Source organism: Rhinopithecus bieti, unplaced genomic scaffold (assembly GCF_001698545.2).
Source record: "Rhinopithecus bieti isolate Rb0 unplaced genomic scaffold, ASM169854v2 scaffold_6380, whole genome shotgun sequence".
NCBI lineage: Eukaryota > Metazoa > Chordata > Mammalia > Primates > Cercopithecidae > Rhinopithecus > Rhinopithecus bieti.
The window spans coordinates 12,224,363-12,239,321 of record NW_016806642.1 but is presented as its reverse complement, the minus strand read 5'-3'; the positions used below and the strand labels follow the sequence as shown (position 1 = coordinate 12,239,321).

Genomic DNA, 14,959 nt, shown 5'->3' with positions numbered 1-14,959 from the left:
TTTTTTTTTTTTTTTTTTTTTTTACACACATCTTATATTGGGATTCACAACTCATCGCTCCCACAAGAAAATCCCCCCAGGCTCCTTGTCTGTTCAGGCAAGCACTTGGTAAATTTGGAAAACAGTTTAGGTTCATTTCTGCTTGCCAAGTACAAGGCTTCTGTGTAGCCTGCTCTTATGCAAAGCTTTAAAAGAAATATTATGGTCATTTACTTAAGCATATCCAACAATATTTTTAAAACTAGACTCTTTGAAGTATTACTAATAATAAAAACAATAAAATAATTAATGATACGACCATGGCAGCTCTGTATATTTGATATTATGTGAGTGCAATCTTACCTGGTAAGAATTTCTAAAAGGCCCCAAATGCCTTTCTGACATTTCATCATTAACTCCTTTTGCCTTCTCTGCAGGGTAGCAAAGGTGAGCTTGTGTAGGCTTCAAGTGGAGGTTGAGGCCTGAGGCCCAAACAACTCACTTTCTCCACTCCACACTCACCTCCCATTTAACAGGAAGACAACAAACCTCGTCAGAACATAGCAACAGTGAAAGGAAAGGATCTTCCAGTTTTTTAGGAGGACCCCTCGGGTCCCCCTTTGTGCACTCATTTGACATTTCATTTCTAACAATGACTGTCACGGTTTGCCAAATACCTTCTCTTTTGTGCTTTCATTTCATCTTCATGGTGCTGTCCTCATTTTACCGTGGTTGGGGATGACATAAGCCACAGTTTCTAGTTAAATAGGAGTGGACTCCAAGCCTTTTGAGTCCAAGATCTTTTCTGTACCTTGTAAATACCACCTGAATTCTGGCTCTATATTATGCTATCTTAATTAGATGATCAGCCCTATTAAAGGTACTGCCATCCTGAATGATAGTGAAAGCAGGACCTGTTGCTAGTAGGAGAGTTGCCTACAGTCTTCCCCACTCTTCCCCAGCTGGTGAGACCACACCTCCTTCCCCATCTGTCTAATCTAGAACACACATCCCAGACCACACCTCCTTCTCCATCTGCTGAATCTAGGCCACACCCTCTTTCCCTTTCTATTGAATCTAGGCCACGCTCCCTTTCCTGTCTGTCAAATCTAGACCACACCTCCTTTCCTGTCTGCTGAATCTAGGCTACACCCTCTTTCCCTGTCTGCTGAATCCAGACCACCTCCCCTTCCCTGTCTGTTGAATATAGACTACACCCCCTTTACTTGTTGAATCTAGGCCACACCTCCTTTCCTGTATGTTGAATCTAGAACACACTCTCTTCCCTGTCAATTCAATCTAGACCACACTTCCTACACCACCTTCTTTCTCTAGCTATGGAAGCTAGACCACACCTCCCAGACCAGGCTTCCTCCCCATCTGCTGAATCTAGACTACACCTCCTGTCCAATCTGTTGAATCTCTGCACCTTTGCCCAGCCACCTGATGAGAGCTGTGGGGTCACTAACCTGAATAATAATGCTTTTTCCCTCTCCAAAGGGAACTTCAACCTTTGCTCGTTAAAATTTACAGTCTAAATTAGAAGTGCTCTTTAGAGATAAAAAGACCAAAATCAAGATAAAACAATACTAAATTGCTTCCAAGAACCAAACTAGTATGCCAGAAAATCCAGATTTGTAATTGGGTTATCCCTAAAAAATGAGCCAGCCTTGATTAGGTGCCCATTAGCTTTCAGCTTCCAGAGAGCAGCAAGCGAGTCCTGCAGTCATTCTCTTGACATCTGTGATTCTCTGGGTATTACCAGTTAATGTCCACGCAAGGAGGAATGGATATATGATCAGAAGAAGCATGAAAAGATCTCCTCCTCTCAGGAATTCCAGGGGGAAACACCCACAGAAAATCACAGGGTTGAAAAAAATTGGTATATCAAATACTTCTTTGAAAAATTTTATAAAAGCTGTGAACACTTTCCCAAAGCTCAAGTAAAGAACTTAAGATGTAAAGTGGGGATTTAAAAAAAAAATCAAAAGGAAACAAAACTCAATATGTTTTAAAAGCACAATTTAAAAATCGTCAGTACTATATGCACTGACTTTTCATCTTCTAACTTTTTATCCAATCATTCTGTTGGCATATGGCCACAAAATCACAGTAAAATAAGAAATGGCTTCTAATAATAATAAGACTGTATGGCTAAAAAGTACTTTTCCATCTGTGTGTCCAAATGAAATTCTCTCAATACCCTCGGAAAAACCCAAAATAGTAATCTCAGTGCTCATTTTAAAGACTGAGCAACTGAGGCTCCAGGAAGGAAACTGACTTACCTACAGCTCCAGTACTAGGAAATGGCGGCAACCAAGCTAAGATCAAAGTCTTTAGGCTTCTAGTCTAGGGTTTTAAAGATGAAAAGAAACTCGCATATCAGCTAGACCCATAGCCTAGAGCAAGCTTGTCCAACCAGCACCCTGCCAGCCACATGTAGCCCAGGATGGCTTTGAATGCGAACCAACACAAATTCATAAACGTTCTTAAAATATTATGAAATTTTTTGTGATATTTTTTAGCCCATCAGCTATCATTAGTGTATTTTATGTGTGGCCCAAGGATATTCTTCCTTTTCCAACGTGGCTCAGGGAAGCCAAAAGATTGGATACCCCTGACCTAGAGTCTTCACTTTACATTGAAGAACGGTATCTTAGAAAGATCGAATGCTTTCCCTGAAGTTACACAATGAGTAAGTTGCACAGATCAATTAGCTAGGTCACCTGATCTTTAGTCCACTTCTGACACCACTGTGGTCCACTGAGCCCATCGTTCATAACATCTGTCAGAGAGAATACTTCCGTATGATTTGGATTATTAGGCAATTTCTAGCTTCATTCACTTTTATAAGATTTCTGCTCCTAGAATAAGTTTGTTTTAAAACATTTCAAAAAGCATAAAAGTGTCTTTTAAAAGAATTAAAGCATGATAAGACTTCTGCCCACACTTTAGCGGGAGCCCTTTGTACACAACATAATTTACCAAAACTCAGGTAACATAACTTACCAAACTCAATGTTTTCTAGTATTCTAGAAAACATTTTCCTAGAACTCCAGGCACAGGCAAGAAAGAACTCAGACACAGAAGAAATAACTCAGCGGCTGAAAGCAAACAAACCCCAACAACCTGGCAAATTAATTTCTAGTAAAGAGCTCTACTCAGAGATTTAAAAATATAAAGTTAAATACTACATTACCCATGTTGATCATGCTGCAGAGCAAAGCTCCAGAACAGACAGCCCTCCTGGCCCTTGTGGGAGCTCAAAGCCACCCCACAAAGAAGGAAGGACAAAGTACACAGCTGAGATCATAATTAGTGACTTTCAGTGATCACCAGAGAAGGGGTTTGGCAAGGAGCAATCACATGGGGAGACGCAGTTTAGTATTCTGCTGCAAACATCATCAGGGCAGGAGGCATTTACACACAGACCCCCGCCATTCCAAACACGTTTATTTACTCTTTCAATCAATGCGTAGTATAATTTACAGACTGCGGGCTATTTGCCATACATTGTTCAGTTCTGAGGACACAGATTATGTTCTAGTGAAGGGTGGTGGACAATAAATCAATCAAGTCTATCACGTATACTATATGTCAGGTATTGGTAAGTGTTACGAAGTAAAACAAGGATGGGAGGGCTATACGAAGTGCTGGAGAGGAGTAAGTCTTTTTAATGAGTAGTTAGTGAAGGCCACACTGAGAAGACATTGGAGCAAAACTTTTAAGAGGGTGAAGGTGCATGCCATGTAGAGATCTGGGGGAAGAGCATTTGAGGCAGAGGGAACAGCAAGCCCAAAAAGCTCTGAGGCAGAAATGAGCCAAGCACTTTCATCAAAGAACAGTGGAGATGCTAGTATGGGACACAGAGGACAGGGAAAACAGAAGTAAAGGATGAGATCAACAAAGGGGATGCCACAGCCAGGCCCAGACGGAAAGTATGGCAGAGTCCTTGCTGCTCAGTGGCTCCCAGTCTAGCAGGAAGTAAGCAATTGTGCCCAGAAGGCTAGGGTTTTCCGGGCTGGCTTCGCCAATCACTCGCTGGGCAACTCTGGGAAAGGAAAACTTTTGTGAGGCTCCCTTTCCTCATTTGTAAAAGAAAAAAAAAAAAAGAACAATAATAATCTATTTCATCTATCCCACTAACCCTGCTCCCATCTCTGTAGTGAGCTAGCTTCAAAATGCTACTGTCATTTCTCTGCCGAACAACTGCAAGGGTTTAATAGTTTCATTTCCGTAATAGTTTCTTTCACAGATAAGAAACTTAAATGCAGAGAGTTAAAGTTCTTGCTCCAGAAAATACAGATAGAGAGATGGGCATGGTAGCTTACTCCTGTAATCCTGGCTACTTGGGAGACTGAGGTGGGGAGTGTGTGAGCCTAGGAATTTGAGGCTGCACTGAGCGATGATAGTGCCACTGTACTCCAGCCTAGGTGACAGAGCAAGAGCCCATCTCTAAAAAAAAATAGATAGATGATAGACAGATTGACAGACAAGCGGCAGAACTCGGATTTGAAAATGTCTTTGTGACTCCAAAAGCCCATTGCTTCAATATGCTCATGTGATGGACCCAAGTAAACGACAGCTGTTAAGTGTCGCCCAGTGTGAGAAGGGCACCGTAATGGCTGTTGCTCTTCTAATGACACAGTGGGCTAGGTGGGATGATGGAACAAAGTGGACTCTCTCATCACGATTGCTGAGCAGTCCCACGTGGGTACCAAGCTCAATCTGAGGGTGCCAAGATTAAACTTATCCTCCTTCTCTAGGTGTCGCCACAGACTTGATAAGTTTGGATTCCTGAAGCCTGAGCACACTGGGAAACTGAGGCAGTCATTTAAGTCATCAAATGCCCCAAGCTTAGAAAGCCGAGCTTTGTGAAAATGAAAAAAAAAAAAAAAAATCAGACATCAAACTCTGTGTAGCTGACTTAAGAGTGACAGTTGTTGTTCTTCGCCACCTCCCGCCAACCACCACACACACACACACACACACACACACACACACACACACACACACAGCTTCTTGGTTGCAACCTGTCTGAAGGGGAGGAAAGAAACTCAGTTATGTTGGGGAGCATGTTTATGGCCCTGGACCTTGCTCCCAATAAATGAAGATTCAGTTTAACTCATCTGGAAAAGTTAACTTTTCTGGATACTCTGTCACTCGGAATGTCCCACGCCCTTTATTTCCTACGCAATCTATATCCAGGCAAAGGTCATCAGTGGACACCTTACCTCAAGCCAATATAACTTGGTATTGACTATGTTTGTGTTGCTGTCCATGTGAATGCATCTTTCTTGTGACTATAATACAATGGCAATAAACATGATGATGGTGATGGTAAAAATAATGAAGGCTGCAAGGCGAAGTCAAGTCTTCAGCTGAATCCCTGGCACTAAACGTTATGGTTTCTTAACCTCCCTGGGCCTAAATTTCTCATCTCTGAAATGTTACAACTAATTTATCTTGCAACATTAATATTGTGGTGAGGGAGGGGGAAGTATCTAAAGTCCTTGAGTCCACAGTTGTTCCTTCATAACTGACTGTTGTTATTCTCTGTCAAAAGAAAGGTGAATAAGATTTACACATTTTTATTCCATCCATAATTTCATGTGATCCCCCAAACACGAACCCAGCCCTTAACTTGGGGTCTCTCCCTTAGTAGTCATTCAAAATATAAAATCCAGAACTAGATGAGAGTTTAGAAATAACCTAAGTCTTTCATTTTACCACTGGGGAAAGTGAGGTTCATAGAGGGGACACATAATTTTATCTAAGCAGATGCTGTCTACAATAATTTAGAAACCTCTTCCTGATGATAAACTCAGCCAAAGGTAGTAAGTATCGCATCATAAGTGAAATGCCATAGGGAAACTCACCAGGGCCCAGGCTAATGCATCCAGGATCTGATTCAGTTGTTGTGATACCCGGAATCATACAAAGGCTTTATTAAAACTCCATTTACTGGAGGAAAGTGTCTTGTGCCTTGAATGTAAAATGGCCCCTATTCACACTGACCTCTCAGTGTGCAGGGAAATGAAGGCCAAACTTCCCAAAGGTTCTCATTTGCAGCAGTGGCTGGTGAACAGCAGTGGCTGGTGAGCAGCAGTGGGGTGTGCAAACTCCAGCACCATTGCTTTCCACCTGTTTCTCCACTTGCTCATTATCTCTGAGTTCCAGGGGGCCAGTTCCACACTCAGCCTAATGGAACAGGGAGGGGCGCTTTTGCTGGACTGAACTGTCCACTTTAACAAGGTCAGGGCAGCGCTCATTCTCATGAAGCCCTGGGCGGGCCTGCACACTTGCTCAGGAATCCTGGGATGAGGCTCTCTGAAAAGAAGGTTTTGTGCATTTCTGTCTGTCGTTATCCAGGAGCAGATGGGGTGCTAAAATTAAGGATGCAGTGCCCCAGTTTTTAGGCACTCACTGTTTCTGTGGAAATGATGCTGAGGCTGAAAGCTAGAGTGTAGGGTAAAGCCAATTGAGAATGAGGCCTCAAGGTATGGCAGGAAAATAGCACAGGTTTGGGTCTGTGTGGGTCGTGCTTTGCCCATCTCTCCTGCACGGCTTTGAATGAGCTGCAACTTCCCTGAGCCCTAGCCTGGTCCCCACAATATAACAGTCATAGGGCCTAGGCACTGCTTCTTTCATAGGATCCTTTCTTTGCAAAATGTGTTTAAAAAAATTATATTCAATTACTGTGTTGGTATTATGACAAGCATAATCTTTTTTTTTTTCTTTTCTTTTTTTTTTGTTTTTGTCTCACTCTGTCTCCCAGGCTGGAGTGTAGTGGCCCGATCTCAGCTCATTACAACCTCCGCCTCCCGGGTTTAAGCGATTCTCCTGCCTCAGCCTCCCGAGTAGCTGAGACTACAGGTGACCGCCACCACTTCCGGCTAATTTTTGTATTTTTAGTAGAGACAGGGTTTCACCATATTGGCCAAGCAGGTCTCAAACTCCTGACCTTGTGATCTGCCTGCCTCGGCCTCCCAAAGTGCTGGGATTACAGGCGTGAGCCACCGCGCCCAGCCGACAAGCATAATCTTTGACTCTAAAAGTCCATTTCCTTCTTCTGAGTTTAAAAGAAGTGAAAATCTATTTGTGGGACCTGAAAAATACAGTGGGGGCCCGAGACACTGTGCTTACTATGAGGAAGGGGTAAGTTGGCCCCAGTCTGGCCACAGTTTCCATAATAGAAAAGTGGAATTGATGGCTTCTGCCACTCAAGATGTTGTTAGGATGAGTAGTTTAATACAAAGTTGACCTCCCACTATGCCTGTTTCAGCAGATGCTCAGTCAGTGGTTGTTAACAATATGTTATGTTTATTGTTCAGAAAATGTAATTTAGCCATTTCCATAGACAATGGGTATGCCCACTCTCCCTGCACACACACACAAATTCATACATTGAAACTTAATCCCCAGGATGATGGAATGTGGAGGTGAAGCCTCTGGGAGGTGATGGGATTCATGCTCTTACAGGAAAGACCTCAGAGAAGTCCCTCACCCCTTCTACCAAGTGAGGTTACAGTGAGAAGGTGCCATCTATGAACCAGGAAGTGAATTCTCACAGACACTGAATCTGCTAGAGTCTTGATCTTGGACTTTCCAGCCTCCAGGACTGTAAGAAGTAAATTTATGTTATTTACAAACCACCCGATCTATGGCATTGTGTTATAGCCGTCCAAAAGGACCAAGACAGCCATCCTTCAAAGAAAACAGGATTCTGCATCTTTTGGCAGGGGAGACATGAGTTTGTTCCCTATGCAATTTATTCACTCAGCTCCTCAAAATATCCCAATAGCTATGAGAACATGGTTGTTCTTGTTATTAATTTTTGAAAAACATCAAAATATCAGAGCACTTAGAAAAATCAATGTCTCAGGCTCTGTTAGCTGAAGTTGGAGCTGTGGCCAGGATTTTGGGAAGAGCACCTGACTTGGAGTCTCACATGCGCTTTGCTGACCTGATTCAACTTCCATCAGAGGCTTGGCAGGTCCTTCACACTCCAAGCCCCAGTTCTCTTTTCTGCAGTATGGAATGCCAATCCCTACTTACAATAGGGATGTTGTGAGGCTCAGAGGATCTAATGAATGTTCACTAAGCAATTTACCAAGGTTTCCCACAGAACACTCTATCCCTTAAGGATGCTCTTTACAAATAAGTAACGGATAAACCAGGCCTGGTGTGGCACACCTGTGGTCCCAACTACTTGGGAAGTTGAAGCAGAAGGATTGCTTGAGCTCAGGAGTCCCAGGCCAGCCTGGGCAACATAGCAAGACATTGTCTCAGAAAAAAAAAAAAAAAAAAAAAAAAAAAACACAAAACACGCACGCCCGCGCACACACACACACACACACACACACACAAGGGATGAACAGATGGAAAAAAGGACAGATGAACAGGTACACAGATGGGAAGAAGGGAAGGAGGCAGGGAGGAAAAGAGGATGGATCCATGTTTAAATAGTTCTCAAAACAATAATATAATAGTCCCTGATCCCTTGAGATATCATCATAAACATTGCTATATTAACAACTTTGAAAAGCCCTTTGTCAAGGGCACTTACTTTACAGATGACCAGAAATTCTATAATTTGTTTAACCAAATTTTCTCCTGGCATAACTATAGATATCCTATTTTATCTGAGAAATGCCCACCACCCCACTTCCTTCTGTCCTTTCTGCTTCAAGGTCTTTGCAGTTTTGTTTCCTCTCTTGGCTCCTTCTTGTCTGATAGGTTTCCACTCAAATGTCACTTATTTAAAGTGGCTTTCCAAGGTCACCCAAACTAAAATTGCCTCCTTATGTCCTCATACCAGTTACTGTATCATTTCCAACTATTTATTTATTTATTTATTTATTTTTGAGACAGAGTCTCACTCTGTCGCCCAGGTTGGAGTGAATAGATGGTGGAAAGCTTACCTATTATATGACTTTTTTTTTTTTTTTTTTGAGACAGAGTATTGCACTGTCATCCAGGCTGGAGTGTAGCGGCGTGATCTCGGCTCACTGAAACCTCTTCCTCCCAGATTCACGCCATTCTCCTGCCTCAGCCTCCCGAGTAGCTGGGACTACAGGCGCCTATCACCATGCCCGGCTAGTATTTTGCACTTTTAGTAAAGCCAGGGTCTCACCATGTTAGCCAGGATGGTCTCGATCTCCTGACCTCATGATCCGCCCACCTCGGCCTCCCAAAGTGCTGGGATTACAGGCGTGAGCCACCGCGCCCGGCCACCTATTATACGGTCTTTAGGAAACACTTTAAACTTTCTGGGCCTTGATTTTCCTATGTTGGAAGACTATAAAGCTCTTCCCACCATTGTTATTTTAAGTACAGGTATAGCAGTTATAGAGACCCCATTTATTAAGTATCTACAATATGGCAAGGAACTTTTTCTGGGGTAACTTTATACACTTTTAAAACAAGTTTATGATAGATGTATTACTATCCAAATTTAAAGATCAGAAAACTTTAGACAAAAGCTTAAATTCCCTCTTAGTATAAGTGACGGAGCCTATTGTCCAGTCCTAAATCAGTGCTGTGTCTACATTATGAATCTATAAGACAGAGGAAATAGTGGCTCTATTGCAAAAGAAATATGACTTCAAACAGAACAGGAGAGAGAAAACAGGTGAGGCATTTTGCACATAATCCAATTTACTGTGTATTATTCCATGCCTAGAAAACAAGAAGCACTTCCTAAGTCAGTGGATTTCTAAAGAGTCAAATCTTAGATCTATACAAATGTATTTTATTTTGTAATAAAATCTTGTGCATTTTATTTGCAGCACTTATTCTAAATCATCTCTACACTTGACAGGCGCCATCCACCTTCCCCCTCATATGAAGATTTTATTTTCTCTTGGAGAGCAATTACCGGACAAATGCCAGGCTACAGAAGGTGTTTCTCCAGCAGCAGCATCTGTCTCCTTGGCAGGCTCCTCAGGCAATTTTATTGGCAGTGCTAAAATGGCCAGGGGGTCAGTCAGAGCTCAGCTGCCCACAAGCTCTCAGGTGGCCTACCAGCCTCTGCTTGGATATCTCAAAAAGAAAAAAAAAAATAAAAAAAAATTTTAAAAACCAGCTTGGATCTACCATAAAAGTTGAAGATTGGCCAAAGTAAAGTTGTTCAGTGAGAACCATTTCGGCAATCCTAGTTTCTGCTGGGAGCCAAAAAATTCCCATGATCCTCTTTCCTAAACAAACCACTAGTGACAGCAACCTACATAAGGGCATAGACACTCAGATTCTGAGGTAACAGGCAAATATGTGCAGTGGCAGCCACCTTAAAATGGCACACCCCCAGTGATCCCTGCCTAGTAATATTCATGCCTTTGTTAGTCTCCTCCCTGAGTATGGGCTGGACTTAGTGACTTACTTGTAAGCAAGTATGCTTATTTGTAAATAAATGGAATATGGCAAAAGTAATGGGATGTCACTTGATAAATTAGGTTATAGAAAGACCCCAACTTTCATCTTGTTCTCCATCTCTTGCCCTCTCATTAGCTTGCTCTGATGGAAGCCAGTTGCCATATTTGTGAGCCACCCTATGGGGAGGCCACATGACAGAGAACTGAGGGAAGCCTTCGGCAAATAGCCTAACAAGAACTGAGACCCCCAGTCCAACAGCATGTGAGGAACTGAAGTCCACCAATGGCCCCTTGAGTAAGCTTGGAAACAGACTGATCCCGGGTGACTCTTGCAATGACGGGAGCAGCTCTGGCCAATGCCTTGATTGCAGTCTTGTGAGAGGTCCTGAGCAAGGGGACCCAGCTCAACTGACGCATCAAAGCTGTGGGATTATAAATGTTTGTTCTTTTAAGCTGCTAAATGCTGGAGTAATTTGTTATGCAGTAGTAGTTCACTAATATGTTCTTAAAACACAATTTTTTTTTAGTCACGTAAATAGAATGACCTCTTTCAAGTATGCTCAAAGATTACCTCTATGAGTCTGTCCTAATTATCCTACTGAAAATCACAGCTCACTTCTACCCCACTCCCATACAACCTTATGCTGTACCATCTTTTTGTATTTGCTGAATCCTTAATCATTATCTTTGAACATTACGTTATTCATAGAGTGGTCTTTGAACCAGCAGCATCCACCTCACATGGGAGCTTGTTAGAAATGAAGTCTCAGGTACCATTTCAGATCTATTGAGTCAAAATCTGCATGTTAGGAAGATCCCCAGGTGATTTATAGGTACATCAACATTTGAAAAACACTAGTCTAATATGAAATTTTCTTATTTATTTATTGTTTTGCCTGTCTCCCACCCTCCCTCAACCTCAATGAGAAGTGAGCTATGGAAGTCATTGTTGATACTGAGTGCCACCATTTGAAAGTGCCTAGTCTGCTTTTGTGAAGATCAACCCAGCAAGGAGAGACAGACATGGACTATGTGTTTGTAAATTTTACAATCAATGCCATTTTTATCTAAGTTCATTTGAATTGGGTTTCAGTCTCCTGTAGTCAGGAGTATTTCCAAATGGCAAGGTCAGAGCCATCTACAAATCGCACACAGCATCTCTCACTTTGTCTCCAGCAAGACACTGACTTAAATCTCCCAGCTGCAACTCAAAAAAAAAAAAAAAAAAAAAAAAAAAAAAAAAAATCCCAGGGAAGACTTTGATTGGTCCAGAGAGAATGATTTGCATACTCCCAGATCAGTTGATTGCATCTAAAGGGGTGGAACTGAATGGTAGTTCCAAACCAACCATACAATTCAGGTTTGGTAAAGAAGATCCTCCAGAAAAAGAAAATTCATTGTTTCTTTCTGAAGAAAAGAAGTACTAAAGTAAACAAAATGTCACATATTCATTGAATTTTACAACTTTATGCTGTTTAGATGCTGTCCTACAACTTAAAATACTCTAGTAGATAGAATACCTGACACCTCCATAATCTTGATATACCTCCATAAGCCAGGCAAGTTCCTACTCAGCCTTCGACAATCAGATCAAAAGTTATCTCCTCTATGTGGCACTCACTAGTTCCCTGCTGCCTTGTAAAGAAGGTGCCTGCTTCCCCTTTGCCTCCCAAGGGAGATAAAAAATACCTTCACTGATCTCATTGGATTCTTCCACCCTCTGTTAGAGAAAATATGCATAGGGCACTTTGACTCAATATAATAAATGCAGTATTAAACTTTCAACCTTTTGTTTACCAATTAATTTGAAAAAAAAAAAAAAGAATTTTCCTTAAATTCCTCAGCCTCTGGATTGAGGATAAAAGAGATGGGTAAAGACATGGGCTTGTTGTGTTGTGTTTTCACATTTTGCATGTTTATTTTGAAAGGACTGTACCATCACAGTTCTATGGATTCCCTGCCTGCTCTTTACAGTAGCACACTTCGCCAAGATCATGTATAAAAATATGGTCTCCATCAACAACAGAAATACAGCCTCCATGTCCACCTGTTTTGCTTTTGTTCCCCATTTCCTAACCCATGCCCTCTAACCACTGAGGGTGAAAGGCCTCCATGTTATTAGCACTGGAGATCCCCACCTGTCTTTCCATCTAGGAAACTCTCAGGGGTGGTGGAAGATCTTATTGAATCACCTTGTCTTTTCAGAAGTGTTGCATGGCCCCAGGGCTGCTGCTAATTACTAAACCTGTTACTATTGTGTGTGTTGCTCCCATTCTCTGGAAACAGCTTGCTTGGAGATTGAAGAGGGGAGCCATTGAGATGGGCACCTTCTTCCTGGCAGAGTTCATGGTCCAGCTCCCAAAAGGATGCATCAGTACCAGCAGCTGAAGATTGGGGGAGGGCAGATTTGGGTCAGAGTCAGCAGCTGCAAACATGAACAAATGGCTGCCTCTTCCATGGCAGTTTTTCGACAAACTTATTTGGAATCCAGCCACTTCCTCTGCATGAGTCACCAAGGAAAGACGCCTGTTTAGGGTAAGGCATCTTGAAGTTCCTTGAAGCCCTCCCTAATTCCCTTGGTCCTTCTCTGGATGTCTGTTTCTTAACACAAAACACCCCACCCCAATTCAGGTATTTTGTATGACCTCTCTTAAGGCAATGAGCTCTCACATTTTCATTAGTGCATTGACATATAGGAAGCTTTTTCCCTTACACTGCCTTTTCTTGCCCACTTTCCTCAGAGATGCTGAAAAAGTCAGACACTTGCTTTCTTGGACTCCCTTCCGGCTGGAAGTGGCAATATGATACAGTTCTGGCAAAATAAGAATAAACAGAGGGTAGGTGGGTGTCTTGCTTTGTGGGAGTTCCTTCTGGGAAAAAAAATAACCTCTGATCAAAGAAGGGAGACAAGTAAGGAAACCTCTTCTTATCATCCTGGCTGCCCTGGCTTCTTTCTGTTTTCAGTGAAGTTCTATGAAGGTGTGATACTTGGATCTATAGCAGCTATCCTAGGACCATGAAGCAATTAATCTGAGGATGGCACAGGGCTGAAGGAAAGAACTTGAGCCCCTGATAACAACTTTGAACTATTACACTCATCTTAGGACCACTTCCTCTGAGTTTCTGTTATATCAGACAAAATGGCTTTATTCCTTAAGTCACTGTGATAGGGTTTGGCTCTGTATGCCCACCCAAATCTCATCTAGAATTGTGTCAAGGGAGGGACCTGGTGGGAGGGGACTGTATTATGGGGGTGCCAGCAAGGTCCCAGAAGGTACCTGCTTCCCCTTTGCCTTATGCCATGATTGTAAGTTTCCTGAAGCCTCCCCAGCCATGCAGAACTGTGAGTCAATTAAACTTCTTTCTTTAAACATCACCCAGTCACAGGTATTCTATAAAGCAGTGTGAAAACTGACTAATATACACTGGCAGCCAGATTTTTCATTTATGCTCACTAACAGCCTCATGTACATCTACAAGATTATTATGCACACTAACTTCTTGAATTTTGTAAGGTCATAGAGCATTAATGATAAAATAGATCTTCTCCATATAAACATGCATTCCCCCAAGTCTCGTCTACTATTTCAGGAGAATCAAAGATTTTCTGTAAACCTATCCATGCACATGCTACAATGCATGAATCTCTTGCTCAGAGAGAAACATGTCTATAGATCATGTTCACACATTATGGGATTATATAATGAACACCGATCCCTACAATAAAGACCCCAAGGCACAGCAAGTTTCTTTGTTATAAAAATATATATAAATATATCTCATCATTATCATTTGTTGATTGCTTCCTATGTTGAAGATCTCTAGGGATTATTCTAAGTACACTATACATATAATCTAATTTAATCACAAAACCCTATGTGGTAGTTATTACTACTATCTCCACTTTATAGCAAAGAAACCAAGGCTTACTGAGACTAAGTAAATTGCCCCAGGTCACAGGGCTTGTAAATGATGAAGCCAAAATGGAAATCCAGGCAGTCTGACTACACAGTCCTTCTTTTCTACCTTTTGCTTCCTCAATTATGTATAGTATACTATCTATTACAGTCAGGAAGGAGATTAATACAGCTTAAAAAGTGCAACCAAATGCATTAATTTTACAGATGATGAAACGAAGGCATACAAAGGTAATGTGTGAAAGGGCACACAGCTAAGGAGTAGCAATGTCCAGGTATCAACTCAGGCAGAGGCTCTACCTTTAGCCACTGTAATATACTGACTCCAATTTCAGCACTTGACTTTGCAAAGTCTCAATCTATTAAATAGAATCCAAAAAATGTATAGAAGTATTCACACGTGGCCGGGCGCGGTGGCTCAAGCCTGTAATCCCAGCACTTTGGGAGGCCGAGACGGGCGGATCACGAGGTCAGGAGATCGAGACCATCCTGGCGAACATGGTGAAACCTCGTCTCTACTAAAAAATACAAAAACCTAGCTGGGCGAGGTGGCGGGCGCCTGTAGTCCCAGCTACTCGGGAGGCTGAGGTGGGAGAATGGCGTAAACCCGGGAGGCGGAGCTTGCAGTGAGCTGAGATCCGGTCACTGCACTCCAGCCTGGGTGACAGAGCGAGACTCCGTCTCAAAAAA

General features: G+C 42.2%; 1 protein-coding gene across 4 annotated transcripts in view; it reads right to left on the bottom strand.

Annotated features, from left to right (window-relative positions):
• Nucleotides 1–14,959, bottom strand: part of DAB1 (DAB adaptor protein 1) — a 1,277,266-nt gene that overhangs the window by 316,770 nt on the left and 945,537 nt on the right. For 2 of the 4 annotated variants that reach the window (XM_017877257.1, XM_017877260.1), the window contains exon 1: nt 3,179–3,250. The exons of the other annotated variants lie outside the window; for them this stretch is intronic. The gene's annotated coding sequence lies outside the window, so the exon portion shown is untranslated. Of the gene's footprint in view, nt 1–3,178; nt 3,251–14,959 lie in introns of those variants that run through there. 4 annotated transcript variants of the gene reach the window in all.